At 36.4% G+C, this 21,203-nt stretch overlaps 1 protein-coding gene across 1 annotated transcript in view; it reads right to left on the bottom strand.

Annotated features, from left to right (window-relative positions):
- LOC309510152 (NACHT, LRR and PYD domains-containing protein 12-like) overlaps positions 1-21,203 on the bottom strand; it is a gene marked incomplete at its 3' end in the record, with an annotated part of 757,492 nt that overhangs the window by 439,722 nt on the left and 296,567 nt on the right. The window lies entirely within an intron of this gene.

The following is a 21,203-nucleotide window of genomic DNA, read 5'->3' as shown; positions in this document are numbered from 1 at the left end:
CTTCTCAAGCAAGTGTCAACGTTGAATGATAAAACGCTAGTTTCATAAAGTTTCATTCTTTTCAACATTCCTTATTTGTATATTCAAAAATATTTAAAATAATCTAATTTAATAGTTATAATTTTTCAATGTAAATGATTTAATTTTATTGGTAACAGCCTAGTGTCTAATTATTTTAATTGAATATATTTATCAAATTTAAGAATTTGAAATGAAAGATGGAGCATACATTTAATAAAATTAGGGGAAAATGCCCTTTATAAAGCTACAAAAAATGATTCTGAGTGTTTTCAAACAGTGATGTAATGAAACATTGACAATTTAAGCTTGAAGGGAGTAAAGCCTCTGTTTAGGCTATTAAGGAAATGTAATTTTGCCAAAAGAAGAACTTTTATTTTAAATAAATGTTCATTTTAAATCAGCCTACTTCAGTGTGATGTTACCATATTATCATGCTTAACACTAAGAATTTGAATAATTGTAATGTGATGATCAGATGCAGATCTAAATCAAAATATATGGGCGGTTTGCGGGTGGATTTTTTATTTTTAAGGCGAGACACTACAGGTGAATAGGGTAAAATGTTTAAATAATAGATATCACCATGAAACTTCCTCAGTTGATTACTTACACAAGTATATAAAAAAAATGTATTACAAGTTTTAGAAATGTATATGTTTAATAATGCAAATTAGGCATTATCTCATTAAATATGTACGATTTTGCATATATTTTCGGTAGATAGATCTGAACATATGATAAAGCCAGATGCAAAATTATTTTATCATTTTGTTAGTCGAAGTGTAAATAACCTAAAATTAAAGTTATTAGTTGTAATTAATGCAATTTTTGTATCATTTCTCATAGGAACTCAGGCATTCTACAAGCTGGAGAAAGTGATGACAAACACGCGGATTTTGAAGGACATCACCAAACTAAGTCCACATCACCAGACTTCATCTTTGGAGTCATTTCATAGTGACATTCTACGGTTTGCCCCAAAAAATGTGGTGTTTGTCACGGTTCATAGATCCAATGTCTCTCTCTAGTCTCGTGCCTTGTTGTTTACATGTGTGTGAGTGTGTGTGTCCGGATCGTTACGGTTGATCAGTATCCAGCTGCAATCACTCATCATCACCAGCTGCCATTCATCTCATCTCCTAGAAATGCTCACCACTTTCTCATCTCCTTTGTCAGATCGTTGCATGAAGTCTCTGTGTTGTCTGATCCTGTTCCCGTGCCTCGTGTCCCGTCTTGAGTTCCTGTGTTCCGGTTTCGTGTCTTTGTTGGATTACGTTTCATGTCTGGATCACGTCATCACTCATCAGAGCACGCTGCACTTCATCCATCACTCCGTGTCTGACCATCAAAGTCCCTGCGCCACCGCCTGCATCACCCGGATTATTCATCATCATCATCATCATCATCATTGACTATTAAATAAAAGCTTTTTACTTGCACATTGTGTCCTCGTTTCTGACGTAACAGTGTTCCCATTTCTTGGAATGTTGTGCAGGTAATTTAACTGCTGTTAAAATAACTTTACATCACTATAGGCTATTTTCCTGAATTGTGTCTGTGCACTTGCAGACTAAACCTGGCTGCATTTTATTACAATGAAAATGCTGGTCGTGCACAAGCAACATCATCAACAGGATATAAATTTATAAATACATTTTGTTTTATTGCACAGAGTACCTAGATGACCTGCAGGACCTAATATTTGAGCATGTTTTTGTGGACCCTGCTCCATACATGGATGAGGTACTTAAGATACCCATACTATCAGACCTTTGTGCGGAGTATGAGTGGCCAGACAAGGAGGAGGTCATTTCCACCATGGTGTCCAGATTCAATCATCAGCTGGTAGGAAACCAACATATCTGCCCTGATCATCTGGAAACTCACGGCGAACCCTCATCACCACACAGCCTGGAAGTCCAGACCTAAATCTAACTCGCTGAGCAAATTCAACTTGTGCTCTCGCGAGAACTCTGGAATACCAGGGTAAGGTTCCATAGTCGGCTCGATAAATGTATGCATTCTAAAGAGAATACACGTTTAAACAAACAGGATCCAATCCAGGATGCTCAGTCATTATATATATAAAGATATTGGGAAGAATGTTGATAAAGCAAACCGGTTTGGTTACCATTGACTTCTACTACATGAAGGGGAAAAAACTGATTAATTATTATAATTATTATTTTATTTTATTTGTTTTTTTTTTGTGTTTGACAGAATAAAGTAATTGAGGTCTGGAACAACATGAGTGTTTGAGTGAATGATGATGAACTATCTCTTCAAGAGGGAAAAACTTTTTGTTTGCCTTGTCAGTTTATTTATTTGTATTTCAACCCTTAAAGAAATAAGCTACACATGTCAACAACAGCAATAGGAATAAAAATGATAAATAAATCATTTTTATTAATAATATCCAAAAAGAATAATTCCACCAAGTAATATTTCCTTATGTAACTGTAGACTGTTTGCTGTTGCCAGCAATTAAGCCACTATCAGTATAAACAGGCTTTTTTAATAAAGTTATAAACACTAAATTAATAAAACATCTGAGAGATTATGATAAAGTACAATTAAGACTAGTTTATGGACTTACATGAAAAGCATTTGAACTATATCTCATGACTTTACTGTCACCTTGTGTTCAGATTTGATGGAAGTATAATGTTTGGGGTTTCTTGACAGACTTCGCCATCAAGTGGACATGTGCAGGTACTGCAGGTTTCACTGGACTCAGGGTTGCAACGTTCCATAGGCCTACGTTTAGCGGCTTTAGATGCTCTCTGAAGCGCAGACAGAGGAGCGAAACATAACGATGTCTCTTGTCAAAAAAACTGCTTCTTTCAGCAGGTTATTTTCGCTATGTAATATGTATTGATTGAAAAAATGGAGAATAATAAAATTCGGATTTCAAACGCAACGCCGAGTTTATGAAACTCAAATTAAGATTATATTTACAGTGAATTTAGTTTTAACATTTAATTTTGTCTTTTGATGAGATTTACAAATATATATTCTTAGAGCCAAGAATTTCCATGGGAATAAATCCATATTAGCCTAATGTGCTAATTAATGTGTGTTGTCATTGACAAATAAATAAATATACAGTTTACATATCTATATATAGAAAGAAAAATATTTCCAAAACAGTACGCACACACACACACACACACACACACACACACACACACACACACACACACACACACACACACACACTGAAAAAAAGGTTTTCATTCATCCAATTAAAAAAAATGTAGGGTTCACATCTATATTTTATAACTTGAGCCAATGAAAAATAAATAACTTGCCCTAACCAATATTTTCTATGTATTTTCTAAACCTTGGCACAAAGTATATTTTTCTTATTGAAGAAAGTCAATTAATTTAAATTCTGTTTTTGATCTAAACAAAAATATATAGATTTAATATAATAAAAAATCACATTTAAGAAATATGTATTAGACATTATTTGTTTTCTCCAATCAAATAGATATAGATTTAATTATACAATTATTTCTCATTTTTAAAAATACAAATTAATTGAAATGATTTATTTTAAACAAACAAAAAGATATGGATTTAATAAAACATGTTTACCATTAAGGAACATTTATTTAATCTTGTCCAAAATAATTAAAAAAAGAAAGAATTTTCATTACATAGATATTTATTAACTTATACATTACTTACACATATCCACAATTTCAGTACTCAAGTGTCAGATTTTCAACTTCTAAGAGCTGGCAAACATTGACCTTAGAAAACAACAGCCTTAACCGAGAACAATGCAGTGAATTAGGGAAATGTGACAATTTCTCAGTTTCATCACTACTAGAAATGCAGCTGTAGTCAGTATCTCACTATCTTCCTTTTTTTTTTTTTTTTTCATCTATCTCTTGTTCTTCAAAGTATGTACTGTGACACGTCCACCCAGTTACCTTTACACGCACACATGCACACACGCACACACACAAACGCACGCATCTGTCAGTTCCTGACTGTATTGGTTTTGTTTTGGTTGTTTGTTTGTTTGTTTATTTGTTTTCCCTGTTTGTGATCCCAATTTATGTACATCTTGCAATAAAAAAATAAAAAATAAAAAAAGATTCTCACTATCTCTGTCCTCGTTGTATTTTATGATGCTACAAATGATATCCAACTGTAAAAAAAAAACATTGTTGAAAAGTCAAAAATTGGAATGGAAGTACAGAGTTGTTGCTATACACCGTCCCATTTCATCTCATTGGTGTAAACTGGCAGCTTTCAGAACGCTGCAGCACGTAGCATTGCGTAGAACGTGCACAAATTTTTGTGCAAAACATTTTTTTCTGTGCTCCAAATATTGTTTACTGCATCACTTTATATATTCATTAAGTATTATTGATTTGAAAAGTTTTAATATCATAATATTTAGAAAATGCATTAACGTTATCCCGTATGACATTTTGACTGCGGTGTCGTCACATGATTCTCAGTTAAACCGCTTAAAATACATTGTTTAAAATTGAGATTTTAGTAATAAGTAAAAAACACCCCCATAAAGATAATAACTACTTTGATGTGCAGTTTTAACCTTTTTGAATTTTTTATCAGTTGAAAACCTTATTTGTCACTGGCCCAGATATTCACAAGAAATACAGTTAATAACCAGTAATAGTTATATTAAGACTAGTGAGACAAGTGATAATGATATAATTTACGTTAATACTTATCATATGATATTATGAGCCTATAATATAGGCTACAAGACATAGGCCTACTATATATTACATATAATATATAGCCTATTAAAATACGTATGAAGTGTCTAAAAATGTATGTTTACTATAATAAAGTACCTGGAATAAACTTCTGGCATTTTTGGTTGATGTTATAGCGCACACAGTTGTTTCCGCACGGAAATATGATGGTTTGCTCATCAAAATACAACAAATTATTCCTCACTCCTGTCCGCAATCCGAATATATAATGAGACTGTGCCACTACAGTAGCCATCTTGACAAAATTATTAGCTAACAGTTTGTAGAAAAATACTATTTAAACGAGTTGTCTGGTTTGTTTGACGTTGAAATCTTGTTGAAATCTGTTTAACGCTGCAGTAGTGACTGGTCGAGATATGTGTTTAATGCCCGTGCGCTGGCTTCGCCGAGTAACCTTGAAATTGTACATTCGTCGAAAAACAAATATTTCTTAGTTGAGCTCTTAATGAAAAATATTTATATTTAACAATGTTTTGAACGAAAAAAATATTACCTGCAAAATAAAACAAATAATGGTAAAATGAATTGAAACTAAGACAAATGTTTTATTGGATGAGGTTGAAAACCTTTTATTAATGTGTACATGCATTCATATAAATCATGTACAATTTCAATTAAATATTTGAAATGACACAACATTTAGCAAATATGCTACATAAATAGTCAATTTGGTAGCAACTGGGTGGTTGCTGTGGGGAACACGGTGGAGCAAGTGTTCTCTGTGGGATCTTGGCAGGCACAGACACTCCCTTTTTGATATTCTTCTGCCTCTGCTGCTTAGGGATCCTGAGGTTTGCGGAAGACACAAGCACTGGTGCATTTTGCAAATGCTGCCTCAGCAGCTCAGGGTTTTTAGGATTTCTCCTCTTGGAGATCTTGTCTGGCATTGGTGCTCCATGTGAGGAGCATGTGAGCACCTTTGAGGAAGCCACTGGTGCCCTCTGTAGTGACTGGATGGGTGTGGGTGTTTCTAAAGCGGCCTTTTTCAGATGTTTAGTCAAATATTCGGGGATCCTGAGTTTTCCTCTTTTTTGGGACCCTATGGGCACAGGTGCTCCCTTTGGGCACGCAGCAGGCATAGGTGCTCCCTTTGGAGATGCAGCAGGCACAGGTGCTCCCTTTGGAGATGCAGCAGGCACAGGTGCTCCCTTTGGAGATGCAGCAGGCACAGGTGCTCCCTTTGGAGATGCAGCAGGCACAGGTGCTCGCTTTGGGCACGCAGCAGGCACAGGTGCTCCCTTTGGAGATGCAGCAGGCACAGGTGCTCCCTTTGGAGATGCAGCAGGCACAGGTGCTCCCTTTGGAGATGCAGCAGGCACAGGTGCTCCCTTTGGAGATGCAGCAGGCACAGGTGCTCCCTTTGGGCACGCAGCAAGCACAGGTGCTCCCTTTGGAGATGCAGCAGGCACAGGTGCTCCCTTTGGGCACGCAGCAGGCACAGGTGCTCCCTTTGGAGATGCAGCAGGCACAGGTGCTCGCTTTTGGGACACAACAGGCACAGGTGCTTCCTTTGGAGATGCAGCAGGCACAGGTGCTCGCTTTGGGGACACAACAGGCACAGGTGCTGAGTGCTGAGCTTTCTCCAATGTATCACCGAAGACCAGGGATGAGGTGAGATCCTCTTTTTTAGCACTGGGAGAGTTCTGCTGCCTCCACTGCTTCGTTGTCTTCAGTTCTCCCCCCTTATATTTCCCATCTGAGAAGCCCGAGTGCTGGGAATGAGCCTTCTCAGATGCTTCACTGAAGACCGGGGATGTGGGGCATGATGTTTCTCCTTCCTCCACTGTTTCCCACCACTGGTCTGAGATGAGGTCCTCATAGTCAGGATACTTAGATATGGGGTCTGAAACTTCCATTATCGCCCACCACCGCCCCGCAGCAAGGGCTGTAGTGAGCTCATCTGACAATTCAGTTGATGAGGACTGCTCTGCACTCTCAAAAATGGTGGGCATGGTTGACATACTCGAAAATGAACTAGAAGTGAACAATACTTCTTGCAATTTATATCTGTGAAACACTAAAGAAAGAGAAACAGAAGAGATTATTTGAATAATCAATTTTGTATCAATTTCCCTACTAATATGCACAACTCAGATGCACATAATGTAAATGTATATAGTAATTTCACAATCGCCTACTCGCTACAAGAAGAATAAATCCGCGGCACTGTTTATACTCACGATCATTATGACGTAACAGTCGACAGTTGACGTCACAGTCGGCCACACGAATTGACGTCACAGTCAGCCACCCGAGTTGACGTCACAGTCAGCCACCCGAGTTGACGTAACAGTCGGTCACACGAGTGACGTCACAGTCGACCACAAGAGTTTGAGAGGAATGGAAGACCTAGGCTGTTTCGCTGTATTAAAAGTGAACATGCAATACAAACAAAGACTGACTTAGCTTTTTTAATTCATGATTGTTCATAGAAAAACTAGCGCTGTTTATTATTTATTTTTAGCATTTGCAGCTGGTGCATAAACGGGAGCAAGTGAAGCTGGCATACATTTTGTTATTAAGAATAACAGACCACTGTTTTTTTTGTTTTTTTGTTTTGTTTTGTTTTTTACAGATATTAGCCTACAATAAAAGCATCTGCCATCTGAAACATTTCTGAAACAGAATATAATTCACAAAAAAAGTTCCTGTAGGCTTTTTTAAGGCTTTCTATTTATGACAATTATTTAAAAAAGCAACAGATAGGACGAGAAAGAGTGCTGTCCCGAACATCAGCAGGACGTTTTTTTTTATATTAAGTCGTAAATATGACATGACTTACATTTTGCTCTATATATCGGCAACGAAAATAGTTCCAAATAAATCTATAAATCGTTGCTCATCTTTGAGAAACAGTTTCCCTGACTGAAAACTTTCCATAGGCCTACGTTTAGCGGCTTTAGATGCTCTCTGAAGCGCAGACAGAGGAGCGAAACATAACGATGTCTCTTGTCAAAAAAACTGCTTCTTTCAGCAGGTTATTTTCGCTATGTAATATGTATTGATTGAAAAAATGGAGAATAATAAAATTCGGATTTCAAACGCAACGCCGAGTTTATGAAACTCAAATTAAGATTATATTTACAGTGAATTTAGTTTTAACATTTAATTTTGTCTTTTGATGAGATTTACAAATATATATTCTTAGAGCCAAGAATTTCCATGGGAATAAATCCATATTAGCCTAATGTGCTAATTAATGTGTGTTGTCATTGACAAATAAATAAATATACAGTTTACATATCTATATATAGAAAGAAAAATATTTCCAAAACAGTACGCACACAAACACACACACACACACACACACACACACACTGAAAAAAAGGTTTTCATTCATCCAATTAAAAAAAATGTAGGGTTCACATCTATATTTTATAACTTGAGCCAATGAAAAATAAATAACTTGCCCTAACCAATATTTTCTATGTATTTTCTAAACCTTGGCACAAAGTATATTTTTCTTATTGAAGAAAGTCAATTAATTTAAATTCTGTTTTTGATCTAAACAAAAATATATAGATTTAATATAATAAAAAATCACATTTAAGAAATATGTATTAGACATTATTTGTTTTCTCCAATCAAATAGATATAGATTTAATTATACAATTATTTCTCATTTTTAAAAATACAAATTAATTGAAATGATTTATTTTAAACAAACAAAAAGATATGGATTTAATAAAACATGTTTACCATTAAGGAACATTTCTTAATATTTAATCTTGTCCAAAATAATTTAAAAAAGAAAGAATTTTCATTACATAGATATTTATTAACTTATACATTACTTACACATATCCACAATTTCAATACTCAAGTGTCAGATTTTCAACTTCTAAGAGCTGGCAAACATTGACCTTAGAAAACAACAGCCTTAACCGAGAACAATGCAGTGAATTAGGGAAATGTGACAATTTCTCAGTTTCATCACTACTAGAAATGCAGCTGTAGTCAGTATCTCACTATCTTCCTTTTTTTTTTTTTTTTTTTCATCTATCTCTTGTTCTTCAAAGTATGTACTGTGACACGTCCACCCAGTTACCTTTACACGCACACATGCACACACGCACACACACAAACGCACGCATCTGTCAGTTCCTGACTGTATTGGTTTTGTTTTGGTTGTTTGTTTGTTTGTTTATTTGTTTTCCCTGTTTGTGATCCCAATTTATGTACATCTTGCAATAAAAAAAAATTAAAAATAAAAAGATTTTTTTTTGTGCAAAACATTTTTTTCTGTGCTCCAAATATTGTTTACTGCATCACTTTATATATTCATTAAGTATTATTGATTTGAAAAGTTTTAATATCATAATATTTAGAAAATGCATTAACGTTATCCCGTATGACATTTTGACTGGTGTCGTCACATGATTCTCAGTTAAACCGCTTAAAATACATTGTTTAAAATTGAGATTTTAGTAATAAGTAAAAAACACCCCCATAAAGATAATAACTACTTTGATGTGCAGTTTTAACCTTTTTGAATTTTTTATCAGTTGAAAACCTTATTTGTCACTGGCCCAGATATTCACAAGAAATACAGTTAATAACCAGTAATAGTTATATTAAGACTAGTGAGACAAGTGATAATGATATAATTTACGTTAATACTTATCATATGATATTATGAGCCTATAATATAGGCTACAAGACATAGGCCTACTATATATTACATATAATATATAGCCTATTAAAATACGTATGAAGTGTCTAAAAATGTATGTTTACTATAATAAAGTACCTGGAATAAACTTCTGGCATTTTTGGTTGATGTTATAGCGCACACAGTTGTTTCCGCACGGAAATATGATGGTTTGCTCATCAAAATACAACAAATTATTCCTCACTCCTGTCCGCAATCCGAATATATAATGAGACTGTGCCACTACAGTAGCCATCTTGACAAAATTATTAGCTAACAGTTTGTAGAAAAATACTATTTAAACGAGTTGTCTGGTTTGTTTGACGTTGAAATCTTGTTGAAATCTGTTTAACGCTGCAGTAGTGACTGGTCGAGATATGTGTTTAATGCCCGTGCGCTGGCTTCGCCGAGTAACCTTGAAATTGTACATTCGTCGAAAAACAAATATTTCTTAGTTGAGCTCTTAATGAAAAATATTTATATTTAACAATGTTTTGAACGAAAAAAATATTACCTGCAAAATAAAACAAATAATGGTAAAATGAATTGAAACTAAGACAAATGTTTTATTGGATGAGGTTGAAAACCTTTTATTAATGTGTACATGCATTCATATAAATCATGTACAATTTCAATTAAATATTTGAAATGACACAACATTTAGCAAATATGCTACATAAATAGTCAATTTGGTAGCAACTGGGTGGTTGCTGTGGGGAACACGGTGGAGCAAATGTTCTCTGTGGGATCTTGGCAGGCACAGACACTCCCTTTTGGATATTCTTCTGCCTCTGCTGCTTAGGGATCCTGAGGTTTGCGGAAGACACAAGCACTGGTGCATTTTGCAAATGCTGCCTCAGCAGCTCAGGGTTTTTAGGATTTCTCCTCTTGGAGATCTTGTCTGGCATTGGTGCTCCATGTGAGGAGCATGTGAGCACCTTTGAGGAAGCCACTGGTGCCCTCTGTAGTGACTGGATGGGTGTGGGTGTTTCTAAAGCGGCCTTTTTCAGATGTTTAGTCAAATATTCGGGGATCCTGAGTTTTCCTCTTTTTTGGGACCCTATGGGCACAGGTGCTCCCTTTGGGCACGCAGCAGGCACAGGTGCTCCCTTTGGAGATGCAGCAGGCACAGGTGCTCCCTTTGGAGATGCAGCAGGCACAGGTGCTCGCTTTGGGCACGCAGCAGGCACAGGTGCTCCCTTTGGAGATGCAGCAGGCACAGGTGCTCCCTTTGGAGATGCAGCAGGCACAGGTGCTCGCTTTGGAGATGCAGCAGGCACAGGTGCTCGCTTTGGGCACGCAGCAGGCACAGGTGCTCCCTTTGGAGATGCAGCAGGCACAGGTGCTCCCTTTGGAGATGCAGCAGGCACAGGTGCTCCCTTTGGAGATGCAGCAGGCACAGGTGCTCCCTTTGGAGATGCAGCAGGCACAGGTGCTCGCTTTGGGCACGCAGCAGGCACAGGTGCTCCCTTTGGAGATGCAGCAGGCACAGGTGCTCCCTTTGGAGATGCAGCAGGCACAGGTGCTCCCTTTGGAGATGCAGCAGGCACAGGTGCTCCCTTTGGGCACGCAGCAGGCACAGGTGCTCCCTTTGGAGATGCAGCAGGCACAGGTGCTCGCTTTGGGGACACAACAGGCACAGGTGCTTCCTTTGGAGATGCAGCAGGCACAGGTGCTCGCTTTGGGGACACAACAGGCACAGGTGCTGAGTGCTGAGCTTTCTCCAATGTATCACCGAAGACCAGGGATGAGGTGAGATCCTCTTTTTTAGCACTGGGAGAGTTCTGCTGCCTCCACTGCTTCGTTGTCTTCAGTTCTCCCCGCTTATATTTCCCATCTGAGAAGCCCGAGTGCTGGGAATGAGCCTTCTCAGATGCTTCACTGAAGACCGGGGATGTGGGGCATGATGTTTCTCCTTCCTCCACTGTTTCCCACCACTGGTCTGAGATGAGGTCCTCATAGTCAGGATACTTAGATATGGGGTCTGAAACTTCCATTATCGCCCACCACCGCCCCGCAGCAAGGGCTGTAGTGAGCTCATCTGACAATTCAGTTGATGAGGACTGCTCTGCACTCTCAAAAATGGTGGGCATGGTTGACATACTCGAAAATGAACTAGAAGTGAACAATACTTCTTGCAATTTATATCTGTGAAACACTATGAAAGAAAGAGAAACAGAAGAGATTATTTGAATAATCAATTTTGTATCAATTTCCCTACTAATATGCACAACTCAGATGCACATAATGTAAATGTATATAGTAATTTCACAATCGCCTACTCGCTACAAGAAGAATAAATCCGCGGCACTGTTTATACTCACGATCATTATGACGTAACAGTCGACAGTTGACGTCACAGTCGGCCACACGAATTGACGTCACAGTCAGCCACCCGAGTTGACGTCACAGTCGGCCACCCGAGTTGACGTCACAGTCGGTCACACGAGTGACGTCACAGTCGACCACAAGAGTTTGAGAGGAATGGAAGACCTAGGCTGTTTCGCTGTATTAAAAGTGAACATGCAATACAAACAAAGACTGACTTAGCTTTTTTAATTCATGATTGTTCATAGAAAAACTAGCGCTGTTTATTATTTATTTTTAGCATTTGCAGCTGGTGCATAAACGGGAGCAAGTGAAGCTGGCATACATTTTGTTATTAAGAATAACAGACCACTGTTTTTTTTGTTTTTTTGTTTTGTTTTGTTTTTTACAGATATTAGCCTACAATAAAAGCATCTGCCATCTGAAACATTTCTGAAACAGAATATAATTCACAAAAAAAGTTCCTGTAGGCTATCCTTGTGTTTTTCTATTTATGACAATTATTTAAAAAAGCAACAGATAGGACGAGAAAGAGTGCTGTCCCGAACATCAGCAGGACGTTTTTTTTTTATATTAAGTCGTAAATATTACATGACTTACATTTTGCTCTATATATCGGCAACGAAAATAGTTCCAAATAAATCTATAAATCGTTGCTCATCTTTGAGAAACAGTTTCCCTGACTGAAAACTTTCCATAGGCCTACGTTTAGCGGCTTTAGATGCTCTCTGAAGCGCAGACAGAGGAGCGAAACATAACGATGTCTCTTGTCAAAAAAACTGCTTCTTTCAGCAGGTTATTTTCGCTATGTAATATGTATTGATTGAAAAAATGGAGAATAATAAAATTCGGATTTCAAACGCAACGCCGAGTTTATGAAACTCAAATTAAGATTATATTTACAGTGAATTTAGTTTTAACATTTAATTTTGTCTTTTGATGAGATTTACAAATATATATTCTTAGAGCCAAGAATTTCCATGGGAATAAATCCATATTAGCCTAATGTGCTAATTAATGTGTGTTGTCATTGACAAATAAATAAATATACAGTTTACATATCTATATATAGAAAGAAAAATATTTCCAAAACAGTACGCACAAACACACACACACACACACACACACACACACACACTGAAAAAAAGGTTTCATTCATCCAATTAAAAAAAATGTAGGGTTCACATCTATATTTTATAACTTGAGCCAATGAAAAATAAATAACTTGCCCTAACCAATATTTTCTATGTATTTTCTAAACCTTGGCACAAAGTATATTTTTCTTATTGAAGAAAGTCAATTAATTTAAATTCTGTTTTTGATCTAAACAAAAATATATAGATTTAATATAATAAAAAATCACATTTAAGAAATATGTATTAGACATTATTTGTTTTCTCCAATCAAATAGATATAGATTTAATTATACAATTATTTCTCATTTTTAAAAATACAAATTAATTGAAATGATTTATTTTAAACAAACAAAAAGATATGGATTTAATAAAACATGTTTACCATTAAGGAACATTTCTTAATATTTAATCTTGTCCAAAATAATTTAAATAAGAAAGAATTTTCATTACATAGATATTTATTAACTTATACATTACTTACACATATCCACAATTTCAGTACTCAAGTGTCAGATTTTCAACTTCTAAGAGCTGGCAAACATTGACCTTAGAAAACAACAGCCTTAACCGAGAACAATGCAGTGAATTAGGGAAATGTGACAATTTCTCAGTTTCATCACTACTAGAAATGCAGCTGTAGTCAGTATCTCACTATCTTCCTTTTTTTTTTTTTTTTTTTATCTATCTCTTGTTCTTCAAAGTATGTACTGTGACACGTCCACCCAGTTACCTTTACACGCACACATGCACACACGCACACACACAAACGCACGCATCTGTCAGTTCCTGACTGTATTGGTTTTGTTTTGGTTGTTTGTTTGTTTGTTTATTTGTTTTCCCTGTTTGTGATCCCAATTTATGTACATCTTGCAGTAAAAAAAATTTAAAAATAAAAAGATTCTCACTATCTCTGTCCCCGTTGTATTTTATGATGCTACAAATGATATCCAACTGTAAAAAAAAAACATTGTTGAAAAGTCAAAAATTGGAATGGAAGTACAGAGTTGTTGCTATACACCGTCCCATTTCATCTCATTGGTGTAAACTGGCAGCTTTCAGAACGCTGCAGCACGTAGCATTGCGTAGAACGTGCACAAATTTTTGTGCAAAACATTTTTTTCTGTGCTCCAAATATTGTTTACTGCATCACTTTATATATTCATTAAGTATTATTGATTTGAAAAGTTTTAATATCATAATATTTAGAAAATGCATTAACGTTATCCCGTATGACATTTTGACTGGTGTCGTCACATGATTCTCAGTTAAACCGCTTAAAATACATTGTTTAAAATTGAGATTTTAGTAATAAGTAAAAAACACCCCCATAAAGATAATAACTACTTTGATGTGCAGTTTTAACCTTTTTGAATTTTTTATCAGTTGAAAACCTTATTTGTCACTGGCCCAGATATTCACAAGAAATACAGTTAATAACCAGTAATAGTTATATTAAGACTAGTGAGACAAGTGATAATGATATAATTTACGTTAATACTTATCATATGATATTATGAGCCTATAATATAGGCTACAAGACATAGGCCTACTATATATTACATATAATATATAGCCTATTAAAATACGTATGAAGTGTCTAAAAATGTATGTTTACTATAATAAAGTACCTGGAATAAACTTCTGGCATTTTTGGTTGATGTTATAGCGCACACAGTTGTTTCCGCACGGAAATATGATGGTTTGCTCATCAAAATACAACAAATTATTCCTCACTCCTGTCCGCAATCCGAATATATAATGAGACTGTGCCACTACAGTAGCCATCTTGACAAAATTATTAGCTAACAGTTTGTAGAAAAATACTATTTAAACGAGTTGTCTGGTTTGTTTGACGTTGAAATCTTGTTGAAATCTGTTTAACGCTGCAGTAGTGACTGGTCGAGATATGTGTTTAATGCCCGTGCGCTGGCTTCGCCGAGTAACCTTGAAATTGTACATTCGTCGAAAAACAAATATTTCTTAGTTGAGCTCTTAATGAAAAATATTTATATTTAACAATGTTTTGAACGAAAAAAATATTACCTGCAAAATAAAACAAATAATGGTAAAATGAATTGAAACTAAGACAAATGTTTTATTGGATGAGGTTGAAAACCTTTTATTAATGTGTACATGCATTCATATAAATCATGTACAATTTCAATTAAATATTTGAAATGACACAACATTTAGCAAATATGCTACATAAATAGTCAATTTGGTAGCAACTGGGTGGTTGCTGTGGGGAACACGGTGGAGCAAGTGTTCTCTGTGGGATCTTGGCAGGCACAGACACTCCCTTTTGGATATTCTTCTGCCTTTGCTGCTTAGGGATCCTGAGGTTTGCGGAAGACACAAGCACTGGTGCATTTTGCAAATGCTGCCTCAGCAGCTCAGGGTTTTTAGGATTTCTCCTCTTGGAGATCTTGTCTGGCATTGGTGCTCCATGTGAGGAGCATGTGAGCACCTTTGAGGAAGCCACTGGTGCCCTCTGTAGTGACTGGATGGGTGTGGGTGTTTCTAAAGCGGCCTTTTTCAGATGTTTAGTCAAATATTCGGGGATCCTGAGTTTTCCTCTTTTTTGGGACCCTATGGGCACAGGTGCTCCCTTTGGGCACGCAGCAGGCACAGGTGCTCCCTTTGGAGATGCAGCAGGCACAGGTGCTCCCTTTGGAGATGCAGCAGGCACAGGTGCTCCCTTTGGAGATGCAGCAGGCACAGGTGCTCCCTTTGGGCACGCAGCAGGCACAGGTGCTCCCTTTGGAGATGCAGCAGGCACAGGTGCTCGCTTTGGAGATGCAGCAGGCACAGGTGCTCCCTTTGGAGATGCAGCAGGCACAGGTGCTCCCTTTGGAGATGCAGCAGGCACAGGTGCTCCCTTTGGAGATGCAGCAGGCACAGGTGCTCGCTTTGGAGATGCAGCAGGCACAGGTGCTCCCTTTGGAGATGCAGCAGGCACAGGTGCTCGCTTTGGGGACACAACAGGCACAGGTGCTTCCTTTGGAGATGCAGCAGGCACAGGTGCTCGCTTTGGGGACACAACAGGCACAGGTGCTGAGTGCTGAGCTTTCTCCAATGTATCACCGAAGACCAGGGATGAGGTGAGATCCTCTTTTTTAGCACTGGGAGAGTTCTGCTGCCTCCACTGCTTCGTTGTCTTCAGTTCTCCCCCCTTATATTTCCCATCTGAGAAGCCCGAGTGCTGGGAATGAGCCTTCTCAGATGCTTCACTGAAGACCGGGGATGTGGGGCATGATGTTTCTCCTTCCTCCACTGTTTCCCACCACTGGTCTGAGATGAGGTCCTCATAGTCAGGATACTTAGATATGGGGTCTGAAACTTCCATTATCGCCCACCACCGCCCCGCAGCAAGGGCTGTAGTGAGCTCATCTGACAATTCAGTTGATGAGGACTGCTCTGCACTCTCAAAAATGGTGGGCATGGTTGACATACTCGAAAATGAACTAGAAGTGAACAATACTTCTTGCAATTTATATCTGTGAAACACTAAAGAAAGAGAAACAGAAGAGATTATTTGAATAATCAATTTTGTATCAATTTCCCTACTAATATGCACAACTCAGATGCACATAATGTAAATGTATATAGTAATTTCACAATCGCCTACTCGCTACAAGAAGAATAAATCCGCGGCACTGTTTATACTCACGATCATTATGACGTAACAGTCGACAGTTGACGTCACAGTCGGCCACACGAATTGACGTCACAGTCAGCCACCCGAGTTGACGTCACAGTCAGCCACCCGAGTTGACGTAACAGTCGGTCACACGAGTGACGTCACAGTCGACCACAAGAGTTTGAGAGGAATGGAAGACCTAGGCTGTTTCGCTGTATTAAAAGTGAACATGCAATACAAACAAAGACTGACTTAGCTTTTTTAATTCATGATTGTTCATAGAAAAACTAGCGCTGTTTATTATTTATTTTTAGCATTTGCAGCTGGTGCATAAACGGGAGCAAGTGAAGCTGGCATACATTTTGTTATTAAGAATAACAGACCACTGTTTTTTTTGTTTTTTTGTTTTGTTTTGTTTTTTACAGATATTAGCCTACAATAAAAGCATCTGCCATCTGAAACATTTCTGAAACAGAATATAATTCACAAAAAAAGTTCCTGTAGGCTATCCTTGTGTTTTTCTATTTATGACAATTATTTTAAAAAGCAACAGATAGGACGAGAAAGAGTGCTGTCCCGAACATCAGCAGGACGTTTTTTTTTATATTAAGTCGTAAATATTACATGACTTACATTTTGCTCTATATATCGGCAACGAAAATAGTTCCAAATAAATCTATAAATCGTTGCTCATCTTTGAGAAACAGTTTCCCTGACTGAAAACTTTCCATAGGCCTACGTTTAGCGGCTTTAGATGCTCTCTGAAGCGCAGACAGAGGAGCGAAACATAACGATGTCTCTTGTCAAAAAAACTGCTTCTTTCAGCAGGTTATTTTCGCTATGTAATATGTATTGATTGAAAAAATGGAGAATAATAAAATTCGGATTTCAAACGCAACGCCGAGTTTATGAAACTCAAATTAAGATTATATTTACAGTGAATTTAGTTTTAACATTTAATTTTGTCTTTTGATGAGATTTACAAATATATATTCTTAGAGCCAAGAATTTCCATGGGAATAAATCCATATTAGCCTAATGTGCTAATTAATGTGTGTTGTCATTGACAAATAAATAAATATACAGTTTACATATCTATATAGAAAAATATTTCCAAAACAGTACGCACACACACACACACACACACACACACACACACACACACACACACACACACACACTGAAAAAAAGGTTTTCATTCATCCAATTAAAAAAAATGTAGGGTTCACATCTATATTTTATAACTTGAGCCAATGAAAAATAAATAACTTGCCCTAACCAATATTTTCTATGTATTTTCTAAACCTTGGCACAAAGTATATTTTTCTTATTGAAGAAAGTCAATTAATTCTGTTTTTGATCTAAACAAAAATATATAGATTTAATATAATAAAAAATCACATTTAAGAAATATGTATTAGACATTATTTGTTTTCTCCAATCAAATAGATATAGATTTAATTATACAATTATTTCTCATTTTTAAAAATACAAATGAATTGAAATGATTTATTTTAAACAAACAAAAAGATATGGATTTAATAAAACATGTTTACCATTAAGGAACATTTCTTAATATTTAATCTTGTCCAAAATAATTTAAAAAAGAAAGAATTTTCATTACATAAATATTTATTAACTTATACATTACTTACACATATCCACAATTTCAGTACTCAAGTGTCAGATTTTCAACTTCTAAGAGCTGGCAAACATTGACCTTAGAAAACAACAGCCTTAACCGAGAACAATGCAGTGAATTAGGGAAATGTGACAATTTCTCAGTTTCATCACTACTAGAAATGCAGCTGTAGTCAGTATCTCACTATCTTCCTTTTTTTTTTTTTTTTTCATCTATCTCTTGTTCTTCAAAGTATGTACTGTGACACGTCCACCCAGTTACCTTTACACGCACACATGCACACACGCACACACACAAACGCACGCATCTGTCAGTTCCTGACTGTATTGGTTTTGTTTTGGTTGTTTGTTTGTTTGTTTATTTGTTTTCCCTGTTTGTGATCCCAATTTATGTACATCTTGCAATAAAAAATAAATAAATAAAAAGATTCTCACTATCTCTGTCCTCGTTGTATTTTATGATGCTACAAATGATATCCAACTGTAAAAAAAACATTGTTGAAAAGTCAAAAATTGGAATGGAAGTACAGAGTTGTTGCTATACACCGTCCCATTTCATCTCATTGGTGTAAACTGGCAGCTTTCAGAACGCTGCAGCACGTAGCATTGCGTAGAACGCCGAACCATAGCCAGCCACTCAAACATGACATCATTTACGGGAGTAAACTGGGATGTGTGGGAACCCAGAATTAAGCTCTATTGTAGAGCTGGTCACAGAGCCTCTTGACTTTGTTTGTCATGCCTTTTGGGTCCATGATGACTTTCTGGATATATTCAAATGTCTTGGGATATTCCAGACTGAATAAGGCATAAAGAAGGCCCAGGAGAATGGGAACAGCATTTGCGACAGACAGCAAGTCGCTTAGAACCTCTTGTCCCTCAAGTATGATGCCAATGTTTGTGGGTACAGCTTGTGCATCTCTGATGACGAAGATTGCCATGCTTTCTTGCTGAAGATTTTTTTCAGCCTCTTCCTTCTCCGACACCTGGAAAAGAATTTAGGAAAAGAATAAGGAATCGATAAAGCTTGGGTTTCCCCCAGATTAACCTCTTAACATTCAGACGGCCCGCAGGCTAATACCGTATATTCTTATATTCAGGCCAGCTAATACCGTATTGGCCTGAATATAAGACCACCCCCTATTTTTCACTCATTTTTGAAAAACAGCTTTTTGAAGACCAAATCTTGTTTTTATACAGAGTATTATTTCATTTGAAAATTTAACAAAAGAATGTTGGTTCACAGTTTTTAGATTTCCAAAGGCATCTATGACTGTCAGCTTGAAAGGAATGCAGCATGTAATGTGAATAGGGGTTTATGTAATGTGAATTTGTGGTTAAATGGTTTATTGAAAAAATTGTGTCTCTGTCTTTATTTTTTTTGATCAGAAGTTTTAACCCAGGCTCATTGGAAATACGTTACTCTGGGTACTTTTTTGCAAACCCTGAAATACGTACCTGAAAGTACATTTCCCTGCACTTTCTGGGTGAAACGTCCACTAGAGGCACTATGTCCAAGTCACGTGACTTTCAAGATTCCGGTCGCGAGAACAAAATAACATGGCGGACATTTCTATCATTTTTAGTGAAAAAAAAACAATATTTTGAGTTAGATTCTGGATAAAAATAAGTTTTGATTACATTTCTAGCGAGAAATATATATTTTATTTTCATAATATTCATTCAGTGAATGTACATACACTGTAAAAAGTGAGCAGTTGGATCAACTTAAAAAAAATTTACTCAAAAAAGGAATTAAGAATTTAAGAAATGAAGAAAGAAATGAAGTTTTCTCAACTTAAATTATCACGAAAACGTGATAATTTAAGTTGAGAAAACTTAATTTCTTTAGGTGTTACCAATTTAAGTATTTTTTTTTTAAGTTGATCCAACTGTTCACTTTTTACAGTGTAATCACTCGCTTTAACAAGTTTTGCCAGAACCTTACGATCTGTAGCCAAGGCTAAGTTTCAGTCAGGTGATTGTTTTATGTAGACTACTCCGTGAAACGTACTACAGCAAGTTAACGTTAGTGAGCATGAGGACACCCAGCTGAGCTTCAATTAACCCTGGTAAAAAAAAATAGTAGGCCTACGTTGACCCCATAATCATATCTATATTATATACATACATATTCTTTTGAATTTAACATATAGGCTACATATAGAGGGGACTGCTCACATTTAGGCTAATTAATAACGTTTTATTATTTTTGTTATCAGTGAATGTAAGCAAATATAAATAGTCTTACATTGAACATTCACAGACTGATCAGGCTACGATCAGCATCGTAAATGCTTTAGATATTTATGGGGTTATATATTTATTTATTTATTTATAGAGTAGTGAGCAACGGCGAATGTGATCCACACTCCATATCAGAAGGTGGCGGTAATGCACACTTAAAAGTTGTTTGACAACTGCAATTTAAAAAAAGAAGAAGACCCGCTGCCTGGCTGTGAATTTACAGGCCTATACCTGTAAATAACCATCTGTAAACCTGAAAACCATTCTGTAATAATGGCCACCAATAATTTCTCTGATCCATCTGCAGAAGACATGGAAAAGGAATTTGAACTCGACATCGATGAAATAATGTCTGATTTGCAGGAGTTGCAGGAAGTAAATTGTCTCTTGAAATGTCTGTCAGGTGGATTTTTTAAATGTTTTTGAAATAAGTCTCTTGCACTGCTCCCCCAGCCTGCATTTATTTGATTAAAATATAGTAGCCTAGGCTATAAACTACAGTATTGTGATGTATTATTACCATTTTAAATAACAGTTTCTATTTGGACATATATAAAAAAAAAAAAAAATTTTTTTTTTTTTGTTTTTTTTTTTTTCTGATTTCTAATTGTAATAACGATCTCATAGCTTTATTTCTGCAATTGTAAATGCAGTGAAAATATATTATTGGCACTTCTGTGTATGCACTGCAAAGATGTATTTTCCTTGAATGATTTAATTTGACTGGTGTTACCGTCCCAGGACGTATGCATTTGCGTTTTCTAATGGGTAAGTGT

Source organism: Leuciscus leuciscus (assembly GCF_965113295.1).
Source record: "Leuciscus leuciscus genome assembly, contig: SUPER_11_unloc_3, whole genome shotgun sequence".
In the NCBI taxonomy this organism is placed as follows: Eukaryota; Metazoa; Chordata; class Actinopteri; order Cypriniformes; family Leuciscidae; genus Leuciscus; species Leuciscus leuciscus.
The sequence above is the reverse complement of the archived record's forward strand: the minus strand, read 5'-3'. Positions and strand labels throughout refer to the sequence as shown.